The sequence below is a fragment of the Lepisma saccharinum genome, chromosome 29, assembly GCF_977018435.1.
Source record: "Lepisma saccharinum chromosome 29, izLepSacc3.1, whole genome shotgun sequence".
NCBI classification, from domain to species: Eukaryota; Metazoa; Arthropoda; class Insecta; order Zygentoma; family Lepismatidae; genus Lepisma; species Lepisma saccharinum.
The window spans coordinates 13,450,421-13,466,304 of record NC_139257.1 but is presented as its reverse complement, the minus strand read 5'-3'; the positions used below and the strand labels follow the sequence as shown (position 1 = coordinate 13,466,304).

The window sequence follows — 15,884 nt, the reverse complement described above, 5'->3', positions numbered from 1 at the left end:
CATGATTTCTGGCACTGTATATACTGTTTCTGCTGGTGACTGCTTATATATTGAAGTCCCGGGATCCTATGACAAGCTTATACCTTTTTTTATAGAATTAAGAATTAGATATTCAATAATAAATAACCACTAAAACAAAATGCCTAATGATATATTTGGCCATACAAGACATGAAGATCACAGTGATGAGATTCTGATGCTTGATGTCAGAGTCAAGAAATTAAGAAGTGATTTACAAGCTTTACAAACCACACTCAATGCCAGTCTTCAATTAGAAATTACAAATTTGCAATCACAATGCATGGACCCTCTTCTTAAAATTGATTCTGAACTCAAATTGTTGCTTCAGAAATATACTGATTTGGCCACATTGGATAATTTTCAAAGTTTAGAAGAGGCTGTAGCAGCTCTTCAAGCCAAATTTAAGACCCAGGCCACCAACTCTGAGCAATTGAAACAACAATTGGAAGAGCAAATAAATAATGTCCAGGCACAGCTCCAAACAATTGTCAAAAGCATAAAATCACAAGAAGATTTTGATCTAGTGATTTCCACTCTAAAAGAACAGATTCAGTCACTCCAGATACCTAATCTGGACCCCTTGAACAATGCCATAGCCGAGGTTAAAGAAAAAATTGAGACACTTGAAAATTTTATGAACAACTTGCCATCTTCTGATGCTTTGAGTGCAATAACTCGCAGTGTTGCCAACATTAAGCTGCAGCTTGAAACATATGAAGATTTTGGAAATATTCAAAGTACCATAACCCATCTTGAAGGTACAATAGCAGCAGTGCAAAGTGATTTGACAAATGTACAAGAAACTCTAGAATCCCGCCTGCCCGGTATTGTAGATACCCTTGTTAGTGTCCAGCAACAGATCACAAAGCTTGAAAACCTCAACACTGAATCTGAGCTATCTCATTTTCATCACTTGATTGATGATATCCAAACAAAGCTTGAAATTTTACAACAATCAACACCCTCTCAGCCAGATATAGACCTGCTTCAAGATGCTATGCGTGGTGTGCCTGATGCTTCTGAATTAAACAATGTGAAATTGGCACTTGAATCTTTGCAAAATACTATATCAAATCTTCCTACATCACAGGAACTTAAAAATATTAAGAGAGCTGTGAATCGCATATTGAAATCAGAAGATATCAAGAATATCCAGGCAGAGATCAAACAACTCACTCAGACAGTGGCCACTCTACCAACCAATCAACATATTAATGAACTGCATGCCCTGTTTGAGGATATCAGAAGACAAGTCCATGATCTTACTGCTCAAAATTCAAAATTGGCAGTTGTTGAAAATTTACAGTAAATTGTAGCTAATATCAAGCAACAGCTAGGGACCATGGAATCCAATCAAGCAAATGCTCTGTCTGTTTTTGCCACGCAGCTACAAGAGATAGTGCAACAATACAAAAAACTTGTTGTGGACATAAAAATCAAGCCAGGCCATGATGATGTTGTTAGGACCATCAATGAGCACCTTGAATCTGTAACAAGTAGATTGCTTACAGCAGAAAAAGAAATAACCGGCATAATTGAAAATCCTAAACATACAGTAATTCTTGAATTGTACAGCATCCCCAACAAAGAATATGATTCACCATTTACACCAGGTGGCAAAATATATATGCTGTCCCCTGCACAATTTTATTATCAGTTTTTTGTTTAGGGCACACTTAGACCAATCAAGATCAAATATTGGCTACAACCACAGGCACACCACTACCCTACCTTATCAATAACAAATGCTGATAACAAACCAAAAATCACCCGTGTAGAATTAGAGGATTTTACAGATCCCAATACATTAGAAACAGCATAAGTTGAAGATGATGGCTCTCTGGAATTTAAAATACAAATAGGGGACAAATTATATTTAGAAAATCCTGTAGTATCAGCTGCTGAACACCCCATAGTTGCAATATTCTTGTTTACATATTATGTCTAGACAAATTATTGTTGATGAATTACACAGACAAGCCAGACATAATTATAAGAGACTGCCAGTAGTCACAAAAGGCATAGATGATTTATGGCAGAGCGACTTGATTGAGATGGCAAGTGGACAGCTGAAAAACTTAGACAAAATCAACAAGGGCTACAAGTATCTACTCACTGTCATAGACACATTTTCAAAATTTGCCTGGGCTGTGCCACTCAAATCCAAAACTGGAACATGTGTTACAGAAGCCTTCAGGACAATCATCAATCAGAGTGGAAGATCACCGCGCTAATTGCAAACAGATAATGGCAAAGAATTTTATAATTCAGTGTTCCAACAATTTATTAAAAGCCAGTCAATACAACATTACTCGAGTTACAGTGATCTCAAGGCCTCAATTGTAGAGAGATTCAACAGAACCCTAAAAAATCATATGTATAAACAATTCACACTTCAAGGTAATTATAAATGGATTAATATTCTTCCAGAACTTCTACAAAAATATAACAACTCTGTCCATTCCACAATCAACATGAAACCCTCTGAAGTAACTTCATCTGATGAGCAAAAATTGATCAGCACTGTTTATTATCCTAGATACCAGCCAACAACAAGAAAAGCCAAATACAGGGTGGGTGATCAAGTAAGAATCAGCAAATATAAGCACTTATTCAAAAGAGGCTTTACAAGAAACTGGAGCACTGAATTATTTACAGTGGTTCAAGTTAAACTTGGGACTCTTAACACATATATAATAAAAGACCACCGAGGAGAAATTCTCAAAGGCAGGTTTTATGAAGAAGAGCTCAGCAAAACTAAACAGCCTGACACATATCTCATAGAAAAAATCATCCGCAGAAAAGGCAACAAGTTACTTGTCAAATGGCTAGGACTTCCAGAACACAGCTGGATCGATGCAGACAAAATAATAATATGAACACCTGGGATGTTATAAAAAGGCTGCCAGAACCTGAACAGCAGAATAAGAGAAATGGAAAATTGCTGCCTGATAATATTAGGTGTCTTATTGTTGGGCCATCTGCTTGTGGTAAAACTACACTAATGGTTGATAATTTTTTATTGGCACCCAACTGGTTAGATTGGAAAAACAGGCACTTGTATGTCTTCTCTAAGAGCTTAGAACAATTAAAATATCAGCAGTTGATGAAGCTATATGATGGACTGGATATAGCCACTTTTGAACCAGATGTTAAGCCACTCCATGAATGTCTCGATAATTCTGTTGTTGTGTTTGATGACATTATACTGGATAATCAAAACAAGGTTAGAAATTTCTTTACACAGGGCCGGCACAAAAACATTGATTGCTTCTACCTGGCACAGACTTTTTCAAAAATACCGAAGCAGCAGATCCGAGACAACAGCAATTTTATATGTGTGTTTCATCAAGATCATACCAACCTCAAACATATACATGATGAATATGTAGGTGGGGAGCTACAATGATTTTTCTAAGATTTGCAGTAAGTGCTGGAACCAGGACAGTTATGGGTTTGTCACAATTGATATGACAAGAAAACCCAATAGTGGCAAATATAGAAATAAAATCAACAATTTTCTAGACATTGAAACATAAATAAATAACCATGAAAAGGCCAATTATTGACGATCTTAAATTAAAAGATTATCTTGTAAAAAGATTTAAGGGATGGAAATCAGAGAACCGAGGTTTTTATGAGCAACACAAGCGCACAGAACAGCCTATTATTGATGCTATTAGTGAATTAGGTAAAAATATCAAAACTGTTACAGAGCAAAATCAAAATTTGATCACAGAGCTTGTACCTGTAGCTGCAAGAAACATATTAGATTATCCATTCACCCCACTTTTCAGTATTCATACACCTAGTCCTGTTGGTCCTAGAAGAATTGAAGCTAGTCTGGATCCTATTGAATTGAATCTTCTTGCTCAAAAATATTTAAGCACACCTAAAGACAACAAAGATGAGGTCTTTGGCTTATATGCTGACACAGAGCGTGATGGTAGCATCATTCATAGAATTGGCAATTTCAGAGTAACATTTATGGGAGATGATCTGATTGTTTATTCAGAATCTCGTCTCGGAGAAAAAGGTGCTTTTGTTAAGTATCCCGGAACACCTGGATTGTGGGAACTGATGACTAGGAAAAGGCCTGGCAGCTATACAGATCAAGATTATGAGTAATACAAAGAAATATTAATAAAATCAGATGCTCTATACCAGAACAATGATCCCACACAAAAAAGAGTCAAGTCTAGCAGTGGAGCAAAATACAACAATTTAATCAAGCCCATATGGTCACAGATCAAGACTGGCAGTGGAATCAAACAATACAACACCCTGCCCAAAGAATTTGTGTGGGTTGATGATGTCAGGAAACTTGTAGATAGGTTGCTGGTGATAGCTGGGGAGGAAAATGCTGGAAACCACAATTTTTACAATGAAAAGGTTGGAATTATGGACATGATAAGCACCAAATTTTCTAATTTTATAGTGAATGACACTAAGGGGATTGGATATCTTATAAAAATTATTAATACTCTACCACCTAAATTTTGGAATATTTCTGAGGGTTGGGGCTTGTTAATGACATTATAAACAAGCTGCCATTTGAACTACACATTCCAGGCTATCAATATTGTGGTCCCGGTACAAAATTGGACCATAGATTAAACAGAGGTGATCCTGGTGTTAATCCCCTAGATGCTGCTTGTAGAGACCATGACATAGCATACAACACACATTCTGATCTTGACAAGAGACATGTTGCAGACAAGAAATTAGAAGAGGCTGCAATTGGTAGATTTGTAAGCAAAGATGCTTCTTTAAGTGAAAAAATAGCAGCATTGGGGACCACCATAGCTATGAATAACAAACAAAAATTGGGGTGGGGGTTGTGAATATGTATATAATAAACCTACAATGAAGGCCAAGGGTGTTATGTATCAAATACTTTATGCAGGTCTTAAATCTCTTGGGCCTATTAATAATCTTTTAACCAAAAAGCAGCGCAAGAAAAAAAGCTCTTGTATTGCCAAGGGCCATGGTATGAAATTGTTACTTAGTATCCCCCAATTAAAAAAATTACAGCAATCAAGAAAAAAATCACATGTGGGTGGCTTCATATTTACTATCCCGGCCATCTTAGCAGCACTTGGGGCTGTTGGGAGCTTCGCTTTGGGATCAGCTGCCATAGCAAAAACAGTAATAGATGCCAAGAAAAATAAGGCAGAATTAGATGAATTGAAGCGCCATAACCTGGCTATTGAGAAACAAGGCAAAGGTGTTAAGAGAGCCATGAATAAGTTTAAAAAAACAAGAGCCGCTTACAAACCAAGATATTGAAGCTTTAATCAAGCCACTGGGCATCAAAAATTTTAGAGGTGTGTACATGTCTAATTCTTTACCAGAACAACCACTCAACAAGGAGTGTGGCATTGTTAATTTGGATAAGTACAAAAATCAGGGCACTCACTGGATCTGTTATCTTAAATATTTAAAAGATGAGGCATTTGTGTTTGATTCATTTGGAGGTGTTCCACCTGAAAATTTAGTAAAATATCTAAAATCAGCTAATCTTTATTACAATAATGCCCGTGTTCAAAATTTCAAAGATGTTAATTGTGGACATTTGTGTTTATCTGTTGTTAGATATATGTCTCAAATAAATAAATCATCAATTGAAAATTTTCAAAAAGCCCTGTGGTATCTGAAACATCATGGGGGTATTCCATCTCACCAGCCAAAATTCAATATTGAAACTCAAATTACATGATGATATAGTGTATCCCAAAACAATAGCTCTCAGAGCATTTTATGGCATGTACTTGATCCCTAATATTACACACCACAACAACACAATTGCAGTTGGGGATCAAAAAATTGTCATCACTCCAGGGCAGTATAATCTGTCCACTCTAAATGCTCAATTACCCAGAGGTATAGTTTTAACTCAAAATTCTGTCACTCACAGAGTAGAGATTGTATCTGCTACAGAAACAGTGGATCTGGGTACTATAGGAGAGCTGTTAGGCTTTGAGAACAATACGAAACTTGAACCGGCCATCAAACACACTGCTATTAATATACCTAAATTCTTAGCCATAGAGACTCTAAATATTCACTGTAATGTGGCCGAGGGTATGATCACCAAATCAAATGGCATAGGCACTCACAAACAAACTGGCATCATTGCAACATTCAAACCTAATTCTGAATTTATGGAGCCCATCATCTACAATCCATCCCCAACATTATATTTTCCTGTGTGTCATAATAGAATAGATAACATTGAATTGATGGTCACTAATGAAAAAGAAGAATTAGTTGATTTTGCTGGAGCCACAACAACTGCTATCATAGAAATTAATATTTAAATAAAAATACATACTGGAAGAAAATGGAAAATATTGAGAGTTATGAGCTACAATCATTCCCTCCAAACAGGAGGACATTTGCAAATTTAAATCAACCCAACACAGAGATTGAGGTTGATCTTGATGTAGGGGATGGCTTTATACACCCCCACAGAGCAGATCTATACATCAAATTTGATGTTGTAAAGCTCGATGGTACCGATTATCCGGCAAATTCAAACATAAGATTGGTGTATAATTTTGTGCCACATCTGTTCTCTGAAATTGAGATCAGAAAACATGGTGTTGTTATAAACAGAGTAGATTATCCCGGCATTACCTCCACAGCTTTGGCCACACTAAAATTATCCAAAACCGAGGCTTCTTACTACAAAATAGGTGGATTTGAGGCTGGTGATAAAATATTATCCAAGAGCCACACAGTGCTGTTCCCCATGCGCCTGTTGCCAGGATTCTTCTCAGATTACAAAGATATTATGTGGAAGTGTGGATTAAGAATCACATTTAGAAGAGCTGCCAATGATAATAATGCTTTGATGAGGTACAGCACATTAAACTCTACAGGGGAAGCTCTGCCTAATACCCTACCAGATGCAGGCAAATGCATTATTCAGACTATGGAGCTAAGAATCCCGGTTGTTGAATATGAGGCCAGTTATGCTCTTAAATACAAAGCAGATATTCTAAAAAATCCACAAATTCCTTTACAATTTTATACATATCAATGTGTACAGAAGCCTGCATCTGGTACCTATTATGAGTTTGATGCCACAAATTCATTCTCCAGTATACAATATGACATGCCGGATTTTGTGGTGGTACTGTTTCAGACTGGAAGACACAATAATCAGGAAAAAATTCAAGTAAATTTGATAACTGCAACATCAAGAACATATATCTTAAAAATGGCAGAAATGAGGTATTCCCTAGAGAAAATTATAATTTAGACATGTCCAAGGATGATTTCCTTAAATTATATGAAGCATTTACATCATACAAAAGGGTCACTACTGGCAATACTGACATGTATTACACACCAGATGAATTCAAAGCACAGAGACCCATGTTTGTCATCAACACTTCAAAAAGAAAACAAGTTGTGGTTAATGACAGGACAAACATTAAAATTATCTGTGAATTCCACGATACACTCCCCGATGACACCATATGTAGTGTTATTCTCATAGGTGAGAAATCATATGTTTATGATGTAAGAAATGAGAGAGTCACAGAGCAATTCTAGAGGGCCGACTCAAACACAGAATCCCCTTGATTACAAGACAATAATACCAACACTTTGCCGTCAGGGAGGTCTATACACTCTACCAGGTTTGAAACCTGGGGGCCTTTTGATTATAGAACATATAGGCCATGGAATTATGTCTACAGCACTTCTGCCTATTGCAGGGAAGCTCAAATAACACAGCACTTCTGCTCGTGGCAGGGAAGCTCAAATACAGCACTTTTTCTCGTGGCAGGAAAGCTTTTATATATATTACTTACCCAAATTTAACAGCACTTCTGCTCGTGGCAGGGAAGCTCAAATACAGCACTTCTGCTCGCAGCAGGAAAGCTTTTATATATATTACTTACCCCCAAATTTAACAGCACTTCTGCTCGCAGCAGGGAAGCTCAAATACAGCACTTCTGCTCGCAGCAGGAAAGCTTTTATATATATTACTTACCCCCAAATTTAACAGCACTTCTGCTCGTGGCAGGGAAGCTCAAATACAGCACTTCTGCTCGTGGCAGGAAAGCTTTTATATATATTACTTACCCAAATTTAACAGCACTTCTGTTCGTGGCTGGGAAGCTCAAATACAGCACTTCTGCTCGCAGCAGGAAAGCTTTTATATATATTACTTACCCCCAAATTTAACAGCACTTCTGCTCGTGGCAGGGAAGCTCAAATACAGCACTTTTTCTCGTGGCAGGAAAGCTTTTATATATATTACTTACCCAAATTTAACAGCACTTCTGCTCGTGGCAGGGAAGCTCAAATACAGCACTTCTGCTCGCAGCAGGAAAGCTTTTATATATATTACTTACCCCCAAATTTAACAGCACTTCTGCTCGTGGCTGGGAAGCTCAAATACAGCACTTCTGCTCGCAGCAGGAAAGCTTTTATATATATTACTTACCCAAATTTAACAGCACTTCTGTTCGTGGCAGGGAAGCTCAAATACAGCACTTCTGCTCGTGGCAGGAAAGCTCTTACAGTATTTCTGCCTATTGCAGGGAAGCTCTTACAGCACATCTGCATTGCAGGAATACAGAAATATGCAATGAATATTTCTGTAAGTTACACACTCGGGCTTATATTATTACAAGACGTCCAATTCAAGCTTGCATGACAACATGAAAAAGGCCAATATTCCCTTTACTAAGAATTTCTCTTTGAGCTAATAACATGATGGATGGCATGTAATTTTCCCTGAAAAGGCACAGCGTAGATAAGAATTTCTCTTTGAGTTAATGACATGATGGATGGCATGTAATTTCCCCTGAAAAGGCACAGTGTAGATTATATTTCTTGCATGCCAGCAGATATAATCTCCCAGGCGTACAGAAAGAGGCCAATATTCCCTTTACTAAGAATTTCTCTTTGAGCTAATGACATGATGGATGGCATGTAATTTTCCCTGAAAAGGCACAGTGTAGATTATATCTGCTGGCATACAAGAAATATAATCTCCCAGGCGTGCATGATTTATTGCTGGCCGAGACATGGGACTGATCAAAAGATTAGAAAGAACATGCAAGCAATTAATTATGCATGCCCGCTCTTGTCCTATTGTATTGATCGGGAAGTTTTGCTTGCATGAAAATATAAATATTTTTTGCTTAATTTCAAGTATAGCCAATACAATGTCAAGGGGACATATTTTTGACAAGCTTATAGACAACAAACTGAGAGATTCAGTCTTTGTACACATGGCGGAATCAATCTGAGGGGGGGCTCATCTTTTCTACACTTGAATTCAAGATTCCTGGGATTTTGACAGAAAAACACACTATAAACAATAAGATGATATAGGAACTTGGCATAGTTTTAAGTATAGGCAAATCTGTCTGAGGGGGGTTCATCTTTTCTACACTAGAATTCAAAATTCTTAAAAATTCAGAGCATATTACACTTGAAGAATTGGGGTATAAGCCCCTCTTGGCATTGTTTTAAGTGTAGGCAAATCGGGTTGTTCAATCAAATAACCTCTTCTTTTCTACACTTATAAGTGGTCCTTGTTATAGCATCAATGATACTACTACACTGCTATTACAAATAATTTTACCATGCTCTGGTTTATAATAAAAGGAGAATTAAAAAAAGAACACCTAGTATGGAGGATCGAACCTGGGACCGTAACCAATGCTTTCAAGAACTCTAACCAATACACTACGCCCTTTGTTTCCCTTGGAGCAACAGTTCTTAATTATTCTGTCGCGTGAATATTGTAAACGTTATCCTGCAAAAAAGAAGTTCAATACTCTGATATAGCTCTGAACTTCTAGAATTACTCTATACACATGCATTTCAAATTTAACTCTGAATTTATTTCTTCGTTGTTAGTATATCTAAGCTTGTGAATATACTTTATTTGTAATTTTATAACGGTTACATGGACATCTACGAAATAGTTCCTTATAATAACCTCCGGTTGACCAAGTTGCTAATATAAACAAATGGAATACAGCATTGTTAAAAGGAGCGGATAGACGTATTACTATCCCAATACTTATTCAATAAGATTTCTTGTTTGTCAGAAATTATGACTTAAACTATTGCATGTTGAGCTAGTGCCCACCTAGCCGCCTCTAATGAAATCTATCATTCTTCAGATTCTCTTTCAAATTCGACTCTGGTCACTTGTAACTTGCTGGGTGCAGACACTGTGCATTGACGGACAGTGTTTTGCGATAAGAAGCGGCCTTGAATAACGTGAGTGAGTCACTTTGAAAGCGAGCAAGCTACGCTACCAAGCTTGTCTGCCTTTGAAAACCAAGTCATTTTTTTTCACCGTTTCCGAACGCGATTGCTATTGTAGAAGTATATATTCTCTCAAAAGAGCACGAAAGGAAATTTGAACAATATTCTCCCGTCGTTTAAAACCAAATATTATCTACTAAACGAAAAGTTCACGATTGTCAATAAACCTGTCTGAGCATAAGGTGGATGTAAATAACGATCCGTTTCAGCGATTTAGTCAGGACAGTGCGTTACTTTCAATCCCTGTCCTGACTTTTTCGAACTGCAATCGTGATGCGAGAATGTCTCTTTATTATTGCTTTTCCATAACTCGCAACTAGACATGTTCTTTATTGTAATAATAATTCCTAGTACGCAACATTTAATTTATAAATATATTATTTTCTAAACACAGAATTATCATGACTTTCCAAGGCGCTCGCACTATTTGAACTATTTTGTAATATCTGTCTCTCTCTCTCTCTCTCTCTCTCTCTCTCTCTCTCTCTCTCTCTCTTATATACAATAATAATAATATCCTTTGCCCAACAGCCCCTCTCTCTTATATATATATATATATATATATATATATATATATATATATATATATATATATATATATATATATATATATATATATATATATATATATATTTGGGTCTGGCCCCTCCATCAAAGAAATCCTACGTATGGGCTTGGTCTACGTCAATGACAGAAATGCAAGCAATATTATTATTTATTTTTAACCCAATAAAAGGAATGTGGAAGAATATTTAGAAGAAATGAGAAAGAGCAGAACGACTGTTACTCTACTTTAAAAATTGTTGTTCTTCGACGAAGAAAATTAAGAAGTATTTACTCCAGCACCTTAACACAGTGTCAAATGAGTCTCTATTGACTAATACTGTCAAATGTGAAGTGATTTTATGAATAAAATTTTCCGCCTGTTTACGTCTAACGTTGCGCAGATTTGGTAGTTCGCAAACGGTGTAATTGGGTGCGTTCCGAAAGTCATAACGAAACGAACGAATCGAACGAAAATAACTTGGCTTGTGAACCTGGTGAAACCAGTTATTTTACAGACTTATGGGGCGCTCTAGACGAAAGCGCAGGCGCAGCGTCTTGTTTATGAAAAATTTCCGCATGGCGTCCAGCGGAAGGCATTTCCTTCTGACAGAAATAAACTATACTGCGGATACTGTTACTCATTTTTATCACATTGTAAGAACAGTTCAGGCACACTCACCTTGTGCATGTTGCTTCATATCGCTCTCTGTTAAAATTATAATACAAATCCCGAACTAGTGCAGTTTGAAGGCCATCATGCACCCGCGTTGTCTGCAAGCAGCAGACGATTCTCACTGAACAAACCAGCTTCCTGGCCCGTGTGTTTGGTGAATCTCGTTCTTGCACGAGACGCACGGAATCGACTTTTGGGACAGCAAAATGAACCTCACGAAACGCACGAATGCACTTATGGAACGGCCAGTTGCCATAACTCGTTTAACGCGTTAAACTCGTGCGACTTTCGGAACGGGCCCATTATTTGTAATAGCAGTGTATAGTGGCTACATTGTTCTGCATATGGAATTTATAAAAAAAATAAACAAATAAATAAATTGACACACATTCAAATGGATATTTTCATGTATAAGATCGTGAATTATGATACTCTAACGATAATTGTGTACTGCTTCAAAGACATTAACAAATATTAATGAAATAACTATTTATATTTGTGGCAATTCAGGACATACTAATTTTACCACTTTTCCCACTCAAGTTCAATGCAAGGATACCTCCGCAAATATCGAATGAAAAGTTCTCATCATGTGCAATTCTCCATTAAATGTTTTCACCGAGTCGTACTACCTTCGTTTTCTTTGTTACAAACAAGTATTGTTTGCACATTACATGTAGGAGGAGAGTTGCATCTACATTTCACATTGGTCAACTCCTTCTACTTACTTTCAAGAGCGAAAGCTTGTAGGGTAGTGTTTAACGTTCAGGACTTTCAATCTGATGGTCAAACCCTTCCGGTGGCAGAAAATTTTCGTAAGTTTTAGACCTATCCCATTGTGTTCATTGTCCATGCCGTGTGAAACGGAATGATTCAGTTTGGAATTAACGATGGGAGGAGGAAGGGAAATATTAAAATACAAAATCTCCATTTCAACGAACCGAGAAGTGGACAAAAATTGGATAATTCTTATAAATATTCTAATTACATTCATGTTTTTAGTGGTATAATCGCAGGTAAAATCAAAGATCTTACATGGAAGATTTTACCTTGCTCTGAACTAAGCCAAAAGGCATTTCGAACCGATCTAATACATTCTCCGATACATTTCAAAATGTTATTGAATGTTTCATGTCGATAATTTGACCAATGCATCAATTCTTGATGCTGAGACGATATTTTCTGCAACTACCTCTTTTCTTCAGTCCCTTCTGTTCTTCTCTTCTCCGTCTCCTCTCCCCTCCTTCTGCTCGCTCTGCTTTTATCTCATATCGCCTTCCCTACTTTTCTCGCATCTTATCTCCATTCCACTCATCTCCACTCCTCGTATCTCCTCTACTTTTCTTCTTCTCCTTTCGCTTTCTCTTTCTCCTCTCCTTTGTCACCTTTCGCTTTCTCTCGCCTCTTTTCCTTTCTGTAGACTCATCAGCGATGAAATACTAGAAAACCTATTTTTTCTTTCAGAAAGAATTTTGTCACTTTCGATATAATAGTGATATTTTTAATAATTTTATATAATATTACTTGTTTTTATCCCTTTCGCGTATTTTATAAATATCTATTGTGCATGTGGCAACCCTGAAATTGAGCCTAAATCTACACGCAACCCACCGACGCCTTGTGTAAATTGGGTTGCCTAGTTTAAAATGTCGTTGTCCTAAAACTTTTGAGAGACACTGTACAGAAGTTGTCAACAGCTTCCATTGAGTTTTCTCTTAATTCTTGAAGCTCTTATTGGGCCAAATAAAGTACACGAACACGGTGATGGACAATTTGCACGGTAATACTCATGGATCCCACTGTACAACATTGCACTTCAATTTATCTTCATAACCTAAGAAAGCAATGCAACATGAATTTTGAAAAGGGTAAAATATCGAAAAGTAGATCAGAAATAGTTGTGACAGCCTATCCATTCTCTTTTCGAATAATTTGAAACTATGGCAAAGCGGAATGCTATTTTGAGATGTATGTGTGTGTGTGTGTGTGTGTAATCTAAAATATTGGAAGTAATCTAGTATTTACACAATCTTTATTTCAAATGTTCGAAATTGAGAGATCTTACTAACTACTAAACCCAATATAAAATGTTGATCTTACTCAAGCGATATCATGTAGTCATATTAAATTGGTTCATTTAAAATTTGGTTTGAACGACATTAGTCTAGTTTCAGAGTGAAACTCCGAATTATGAACTGTATGCTTATATGTGTATTTGCATTTTTGCCAGCAATTAAAAAAGTTAAGTATATCTTGAATAGAATAGCATTATACATAATGATTATCTTTAAGCAACTGACAACATTTTTTCATCTATATTTAGAATATTCAGACGTCCCTGGAGGATGCGAGGATGAAAAATAAGCTGAAGGCGAATAAGTGTTCAATGTAAGATATTACGCAGTCAAGAACTTTGGAACGTTTCTGATTTGGTACATTGTCTTCTATGGATTCTACCATTTTACCATGTGTTTCATTAAGCATGCCTTTAAACGTTTGGTTAAAAATAGCAATATTCAATAGCTTCATGTAGTTATACCTGATTATTAAATGTTATTATTTCCACAGTAACCAGATAAATAAAATATACTTATAATTCTGATTGTATTGGGTTTTGATGCTAATGTATTATGGATACATTTAATTTCTTCTAATACGCGATACATGTTCAATAACAAAGTATTTGGAGAGAAATGAATAAGTGTAATGTACTTATTTTGTAGATTATATTATTTCGTTATGAAAAAGTAAGTAAACTACTCTGAAAGTTTAGGAATAAAATGTCCAAATTTATGATAAATTAGATACGGATATAATATATAACAGTACTAAGAAATATCGAATAATAATGATAACTATAAAACGTAGCTGATTCTGCCTTTTCGCACATTAGCACGTATACACCCAAAACAAATCTGTAATGCAATTATTTTTATTATACTTATTCGTTGAACAAACCACCTTCAAACATCCCATGTTCCCATGACACATCACCTGCCATTTGCTTTGCTTTACCAGCGTCTGCAATTCTCTCGCGTAGACGGCCCATTCGCACAAGTCGAAGCGTGTTCCTTCTGACGCCCAGAACTTACGAGCAGCCCGCGAGGAATCTACTCTGGTTTTTAGTATTAGGGATTTAATTCTCACAGCTGCGTTGCCAAATTGTGCAGCATTGTAAGAAACTTATGGCTCTTTCAGGGGGCAAGTGTGACACGTACCAAGTTTTCATTAAGGCACACAAATACTTCACGCGTCGTATTATTTTACTATTAATATTAACTTAATAATACTCAGCGATGAACAATGAGACTCGGTGAAGTACACAGACTCCTCTCAGGTACAGGGATAGTGTTGGGCAAAGACAATATTCACAGCACAGAGAAATAAACCACATTACTGTCGTATGTATAAACTGAAAAGTTTTATTCTTTATTTCTTGCAATTATAATGCAACTATACTTGAAACGAAGGCGAGGATTTCGCTTTGTTGATGAATTGACTCAATTAAAACGCATAAAACTCAATGCGTGGCTATCGGCAAGCCTATGATCACATAGACCTAGCTTGCGCCCCGAACTACCACACCAAGAGATATGCAATGATAACCGAGCCAATAATTGCTCTTTAGCCTTTTATTTCCAAATTAATCTTTAGGCTAACTTTATTATTTGACGTAGAATGGTTGCAGTATTGTGCATATCATCAATGCATGGCCATCGGCGTACCTATGATCACATAGGCCTAGCTTGCGCCCCGAACTACCATACCAAGATGTATGCACAACACCGAGGAGTTCTTTTTAGTTTTAAAAGCTTCGACGATCCGTGGCGAAAGTGTGATATTTCTTACGCGATATCCTCGCTTTTATACTGTTTCGAGAACACAGATTCAAGTACAGATGAATCACTCACTATTTACAAAAGGTTACTATCAACAAAACTGACATTCTATACATCTTTAGAAATACAAATTCGTATAGAGCACTCTTGCAAACAAAGATACATTAAACTACTCATAACACAGCATAAAATACAACAAACATTAAACAAAATATATACATTACTAATAAGGAGCAATATTACATAGAATAACAAGGAAATTACGCTTTCTTTAACAAAATAAAAATATTAGTGACATATTTTCTACTTGTGACGTCACATAAAATATGGATCATATCATCTGCCCCTTCCTTTCGGAAACTAAGTTTCAGGAAGGAAGTCATCTACCTGGAGGAAACTTAGTTTTAAAGTACAAACTCTTTCATTTTATCCTCCGAAAAACGCACCAGTTTTAGGTTATCCAAGTTAACCTTATCATATAATTCTTTAGTCCTTGGAAT

The 15,884-nt window shown here is 36.5% G+C and overlaps 1 long non-coding RNA gene across 1 annotated transcript in view; it reads left to right on the top strand.

The window, feature by feature from the left end:
* Nucleotides 1-14,147, top strand: part of LOC145981351 (uncharacterized) — a 36,450-nt gene extending 22,303 nt beyond the window's left edge. The window contains exon 4 of the long non-coding RNA XR_014440958.1: nt 13,869-14,147. This is a non-coding gene — a long non-coding RNA (uncharacterized LOC145981351). The remainder of the gene's footprint in view (nt 1-13,868) is intronic.
* Nucleotides 14,148-15,884: the final 1,737 nt, after the last annotated feature.